General features: G+C 31.3%; 1 long non-coding RNA gene across 1 annotated transcript; it reads right to left on the bottom strand.

Annotated features, from left to right (window-relative positions):
* Positions 1–2,175: 2,175 nt before the first annotated feature.
* On the bottom strand, positions 2,176–7,362 carry LOC143059070 (uncharacterized). Its single transcript, XR_012973370.1, has 3 exons — positions 7,152–7,362; positions 4,017–4,111; positions 2,176–3,124 (listed from the first exon to the last, which is right to left on the bottom strand). It is a non-coding gene; the product is annotated as an uncharacterized LOC143059070 (long non-coding RNA).
* Between the last annotated feature and the right edge of the window lie 207 nt (positions 7,363–7,569).

Below are 7,569 nucleotides of genomic sequence, written 5' to 3'. Positions count from 1 at the left end.
AACACATTGACGAGATGTATAAGTACCGAGCAACGTGAAACGGATATCACATGAAACCATTCAACAGTAAAAGTAATATTAATAATAGAACAAAGACAAATGAAAGAACTATAAAACACGTTGTTAAGGTGATAAACAACATCAGTACGAAGAATCTATACATCAAGACCATCGTGTATTATTTGAGAAGTTGATATGGAATATTTATCAACAAGGTCTTGGTACCTTCCGATGAACTTTTTTAGAAAAAGAACGAGACGTTTAACCCCGCCACATTATTTATGTATGTGCATGTCCCAAGTCAGGAGCCTGTAATTCAGTGGTTGTCATTTGTTCATGTGTTACATTTTTGTTCATTTTTTTTACATAAATGAGGCCGTTAGTTTTCTCGTTTGAATTGTTTTACATTGTCTTATCGGGGGCCTTTTATAACTGACTATGCTGTATGGGCTTTGCTTATTGTTGAAGGCTGTACGGTTACCTATAGTTGTTAATGTTTGTGTCATTTTGGTCTTTTGCGGATAGTTGTCTCATTGGCAATAATACCACATCTTTTTTTTATACTAGCTAGATTATTTCGCTTGTATTTAAACAGAGACTAAGAAAGTCCCTGATTTAAAATATTGTTTTTTAAGTACGGTCTTGTATGATTTTTGTTTTATACAGTAATTTCTCCATGTTTGTGGTTAAAATCATGTGTGTGTTATTATTGTATGCCGTCTTGAAGAATTAAACTACACATTTTTTTTACTAAAAAGTCAGCAAAGAATTACTATTTGTATGCAACTTATGCGTTCTGCAATTGTCTCTAAATTCTCTCATATTGCTGTTAAATTGACATTCATACCACATTATCTATTATATGTTACTTTAAATATCAATAAAATCATTCTGAATTGATAAAAATAAAAGTTACGTGCTCTATATTTGTAATTACAATATTTGTGAATCACAATAGAGCATATGCCAATTGTTTGGTCTTAGCTGATATCTATTTAGTTCAAATGTAAAACTTGTAATTATGTCTTTAATAACAAAAATCTTTCCCCGAGAAGGATAATTTTTTTATGTTTTGGCATATTCCTTCTCTCCAGAAATCGGATGTAAACACTGCCGTCCCTTTGTTCATAGCTGGATTTGTTTTGAATTGCAAATACTCCCCAATAGTAGGAGTGAAAATATCCTGATAATTGTCAGAAAACAGTTCAAGAGGATATATCTCTAGTTGACGTTTTTGAAAATAATCCATCAGCCCACTATTCATAACAGATTTTCCTCCAGTTAAAAAAACAAATCATAAAGCAATTTTAAACCATTTGTATTAATAAATAAAATATTAACATTACTTTTGTCGTATAAACCACATTGGCACTGATAATGAATAGATACACAAAAAGCAAAAGGATCAGATTTTTTTTTTAAATTAACATTTGATATTTTTATTTACATATCTACATGTATGACTTACGGGAATAGCATTTTCTTTATCGTTGACATCATTTACAAAGCGTCTTTTGTAACGTTCCTTGTAATACGGACTTGCACCTTCCATGGGATCGAGATTTTTTTGCATCTGAAAGAACATAAAGTAAAATATGTCGAAAAAAAAATTAATTTAAAAAGAACATCATTAATTTACATGATTTTTTTCATTTCGATTTGTTTTAATTCATTCAAAGGTGAAAACGTGTAAGACGGATCAACCTATTTTTTTTAAAATTAGCGTATAAACACTGGACACTTTTAATTTGCAAAACACTCATTTGCAAATCCGCCGCCGCCTCAAACAAGAGCTACAATGTCATGAATATAACCAAAATGTGCGGAATTACATGGGATTCAATAATTTCATTGGTTTTCTACTGTTACTAGCATTTTTATTTTGCTATTTGATTTATAAAAACATGGGATTTTCAATATCCCATGGGACAGGGCAAAATCCCATGGGATTGACCATTATCCCATGGGATTTTGGTTAAATCCCATGGGATTTTTTTTTGTCCCATGGGATAATTGTAGTCCCATGGGATATTTGTTGTCCCATGGGACCAAAAAAATCCCATGGGACTGTAATTATCCCATGGGATTTTCAATATCCCATGGGACAAAATAAAATCCTATGGGATTAAAATTATAAATATATAGATATAAATATAAAGTTAAGTGTATGTTACAATGAATGCTGTTTGGTACTAAAATGTTTTAAATGTATACAAGTTTTTTTATATTTTTTATATATACATATATATATTTTTGTTTTTAATTTTGTCACAAACATGTGTTTATATTTGTTTATATGACAATAAAGATTATTCTTATTTTGGAATGTATAATAATATTTACAGTCAAAGAGTAAAGTCCTTTCACTAAAACAAAATGATGAAATGTCTAAATAAATGAAAAAATATTGTTTTGAAATTATTGTCTTGTTTATTCTATTATCATGAAAAATAGAACTGAAAAAATATTTCATATTCTGACTGAATAGTTTACTCTTTTCATGAGGTAAGATTTTCTTTGTTATAGTTTCATTGCAATACTTGTATATGCAAACAACTTGAATTATATACCTTTGTGGTGTACATAATAGTATGCTCATATTTGCAAATTTATAATATAAACACTTTCTGTTAAAGTTTTTGTTTTCTTTATTCACAACTTGCTATGTACAATTATTCAGTCCACTATTTAAGAGTGAAGTCAATAAATAATTTCATTCACTAGAATATTCCTGCAATTCTTAGACAAATCATTTTTTCAATCTGTTCTTCAAAGATCTTCCTCGGTACATCTTTATTGAATGGAGAGATTCAAATGAGAAGACAAAGCAAGTTTATTTGGACAACAACATACTAATATTTTGTTCATTCGTTCCATCTTTCAATTGATAATTACATTGATGTATTTATATGATCAAGTTCTTGTGCATCAATGATCGTGATGAAATGACTCCTTTCTGTTTATAGTCATCATGTTGAAATTTCCTCTTTCAAATAAATGTAGGAAAAAACACGTTCCATTTCAAATTAATAAAAAGTCGCATTATGGAGAAAAATATCAACTTTAAGTTTTCCGTTCAGTATTGATCTGTTGACTGATGACCATAAAAATCGAGATGTCTGACCTACAAATACAAAAAAATCAAAAATTATCAGTGAAGAGATCAATAAAATGGCTATTTTATCATGTTTATGAATATTATGATAAACTTTTATTTGAATATTCAAGTACTAAATTACAGAAATCGCTGAAATTTTATAATACTTTAGTTTAAGTACAGCTTATTTAAAAATTATAATAAAAAATATAGGCCACCGATGAGTTAAAAAAGATATTACATTTCTAATGCCAAAAAATGGCATTTTGCACCAAAGGGAGATAATTTGGAGCTTTTCCAATGATATATACATTTTAAAAGTCATCTGGGGCCAAACTGAATTGATTGTTTTGAATGATTTGGTGTACCATATGATAAAGTAAAAACTAATAAAGTTATAAATAAAATGACTTATGAAAAAAAAATATTAAATATTTTTCTGAAATTGTTATACCCTAGAGTCTCCTTAAATGTCATTTGATCTCTATTGGAGAAATGTCTCATTGGAAATCAGACTGCTTAGTGCTTCTTATTTTTATATCAACCCAGCCATATTATACCCGTCCAATATCAGGAGCTTGTACATAGATCAGTGGTTGATGTTGGTTCATATCCGTCATTTTTATTTTTCATAATTTTTTGTTTTTATAAATTAGTCTGGTATATTTGACGTTCGAATTGATGCTTTGTTTCAAATTTGGTTAGTGCTGTCTTTTATAGATTACTATAACATGTATAGGGTATGGGTTTTCTCAATACTTACAGGTCATTTATATTGGCCTCTAATAAGTAATTACAATTCTTACATCCACAAAATTGAACTCTGATGGATAGTTTTCTCATTCATCATACCACATCTTATTTTTATAAGTATTTAATCATTATTCAAGGACAAAAACTTTTATAACAGTGGACTTACCATTAAGGCTTTGTTGACCTCTGTAAATCTAATTTTGTTGATAATTTCTTCTGTTTATAGTTTCGCCTTTATCTTTAATGTTCTTGCTTCTTGCCCTACACATAAAAGGGTAAACCTCATTTAATGACAAAAATAATATACAACTACTGTCTTTTGATAAGGTAAATATGCGGTTTTATTGACTTTTGAAAAACTGATATTCACTGAGGCTGATGTCCGAAGTGAATATCAGTTTTTCAAGCGTCAATTAAACCCCATATTTACCGAAACAAAAGCCAGTAATTGTTTTATTCCATATTCAGAGAGAAGAAAACATATATCAAAACAAATTTTACATGAAACATTTTACCAATAAGTTGCATGTAAAAGCGCCTGATGTTAAGCGCGGTGAATAACACTTTCCCTTGTGAATATGCTTTTTTTGTTCAAAATCCAATTCGTATAGAGAAACCTACTAAAATAATACCAATATGGAATAACTACTATTACATAATTAGTAGGCAACTGAAAATTTTGCCTTATTTGTATATAACGTCAACTTACTCATCATTCTTGCTGTTCAAGATCATGAATATTGTCATTATTCTATGAATATGAGGTCACAGTAAAATTAACCCTGGCAGGCAGACATCTTCTTTTTTTATATGATACCTTGTAGTCATTCTATACAACAACAAGTAGACCTATGCTTAGAAAATCTGATAAAATGACAAAACCAAGAAAACTTATCATTGACCAAAGAACCATAAAATGCGGTCATGGTTATAAGAATCTGACATTCAGACATGCACACCTTACAATTGTTTCATATTTACCAAATATAATCTACCTGTAACTTTAAACATATATGATAAACTGACAAAACAATGCAGTGTTTCATTGCCCAATGAACCATGAAAATGAGGTCAAGTTCATATAAAATATGGCAGACAGACATGTGCATCTTTCAATCTTTTCATTCACTAAATAAAGGGGCCTTATAGCTTACAGTATCCGGAAAATAGACCAAACCACAAAAACTAAACATTTTCAATGTTCCTTATACCCTGCCAATTTGTTATGGATGTGCCTGTTCCAAGTCAGGATCCTATAATTCAGTGATTGTCGTTTGTTTATGTGTAACATATCTGTTCTTCAATTTTTAGTACATAAATAGGGTTGTTAGTTTTCAACTTTCAACTTGGTTATCATGTGTAAAATCATACAAGTGTTTTCGGTAAACAGGAAGTTGTCCAGCGATGAATATGAAAACGCATCACACGGTATAGCTGACATATATAAACCCTGAAACCAAATTTCAGAAATCCTTGTATTGTAGTTCCTGAGAAAAAAATGGGACAAACAAATATTCATCGGACGGACGGACTGATGGACTGACGGAAGGATGGATGGACAGAGAGAGAGGTAAAACAGTATACCCCCCCTTTTTTTTAAAGTTGGGGTATAATTTTAAAACGGGGTTATAAAAACCCTTGCAAGATGTCAAAACAAAAAGAAGTAACCTAATTCTTACTTGTTAGGGGCTATCAAAAAAGATTTATTTATTGTCGGTTATACATATATCAATACAACATAAGCTCTGTAGAGCTTTTATCCCACATACATATATGACAAGCACAATACATGAAACATAAAGCTCATCACTGAGATAGAAGTCTCAGATAGAGGGAGACAGGGTCAACCAAACTCCCCTATTCAACCTGAATGTAGGACAGAAAGTCACAGGACAAAAAGTCACAATTCAGTTTTGAGATTATTTTTCTTTGAACAAGAAAACACTCTTTTTGTATTTTTCTTGAAGTTTTATACATGAACATGATGTAGCAACTTAAATGTAATTTAAATTTATTAAAAACAAATAAATCGGTGCATTAGGTTTGCACACATTACCATTACATTTGCGCACAAAAATCATTAGGTTTGTGTGCAGCTTTTGATTACATTTGCATGCATTTTTTTACATGTAAATATATAAAAAAAGTTATGGTATGATTGCCTTTTACAGCTGACTATCATGACTATGCAGCATGGGCTTGCTCATTGTTGAAATCCGTACAGTGACCTATAGTTGTTAATGTCTGTGTCATGTTGGTCTCTTGTGGACAGTTGTCTCATTGGCAATCATACCACATCTTTTTTATATTGGCTCATTGTTGAAGGCTGTAAAGACCTATAGTTGTTAATGTCTGTGTCATTTTGGTCTCCTGTGGACATTTGTGTTATTGGCAATCATACCTCATCTTCTTTTTTATATTATGAATAATTTCCTTAAATCAAAAATGAGTATATTTAATAAAAAGAAGATATTTCAAAATCTTTTTCGTTTATATTCAAACAATTGTCAACAAATTGTTTGTGACTTTTTGCATGTTTTGTCCTATCAACTTTGTGACTTTATGTCTGACATTAGTCCAAATAATTATGACGTTTTTCTGAGACGTAGGAAGGCTTCCCAGAAAAAAAATAAAATAGCCTTGCCAGACGTCATAATTATTTGGACTAGTCTGACATGTGTCTGACTTTTTGTCCTGTAACTTTTTGTCGGAATGTCCTGTGACTTTCTGCTCGTTTACCTTCCATCTTAATCAGTGAACTGAATAATTGTTTTTTGCAGAAGTCCGGGGAATGTTAAAACAAGTGAAACTGCGAGCTACTGCTCACTGATGATACCCCCGCCGCAAGTGGATAATATTAATAGTGTAAAAATATGCAAGTGTTCGGTAAACAGGAAGTTGTTGAGTGATGAATCTGAAAACGCAACACACGGTATAGCTGACTTATATTAATCCTGAAACCAAATTTCAGAAATCCTTGTATTGTAGTTCCTGAGAAAAATTTGACGAAAATTTTCATCTTGGCTATCATGTGTAAAATCATACAAGTGTTCGGTAAACAGAAAGTTGTCAGGTGATCAATCTGAAAACGCATCACACGGTATAGCTGACTTAGATAAACCCTGAAACCAAATTTCAGAAATCCTTGTATTGTAGTTCCTGAGAAAAATGCGACGAAAAATATTCATGGGACGGACGGACTGACGGAAGGACAGACAGAGGTAAAACAGTATACCCCCCCACCCTTTTTTTAAAGCGGGGGTATAAAAATCACATGTGTAAATTGAGAGTCAACACTTACACATGGACTACACAATACTTTTTCAGAATGTCAGCAAAACAGATTCACTGGTGATAGGGGAGTGTAACCGATGAATTGATCCTGAATCAGATAAGATTTTCCCGGTACGTCTAAACACCGCTCAGGAGGACATCCTGAGTGCACACATGCAGGACATACAAAGTGCACTCAGGACCTATATAGTCGTCGTATCTGCACACAGGATGGATGTATACATTCGTTATACACTTCTCATTTTAGAGTTAAATTTTCAAGTAACGGCCGGGGAACCCCTTAATATTTTAAAATAATAATGCTACTAAAAATATATTATTTCCCCCATGTTTCGCATTTTTTTCGCTATAATTATTAAATCTTTTAGTGATTATAAATGATGACGAGGGCCTCACGAATAAATATAAATATGAAATACTTGAAC

Source organism: Mytilus galloprovincialis, chromosome 14 (assembly GCF_965363235.1).
Source record: "Mytilus galloprovincialis chromosome 14, xbMytGall1.hap1.1, whole genome shotgun sequence".
NCBI classification, from domain to species: domain Eukaryota; kingdom Metazoa; phylum Mollusca; class Bivalvia; order Mytilida; family Mytilidae; genus Mytilus; species Mytilus galloprovincialis.
The sequence above is the reverse complement of the archived record's forward strand: the minus strand, read 5'-3'. Positions and strand labels throughout refer to the sequence as shown.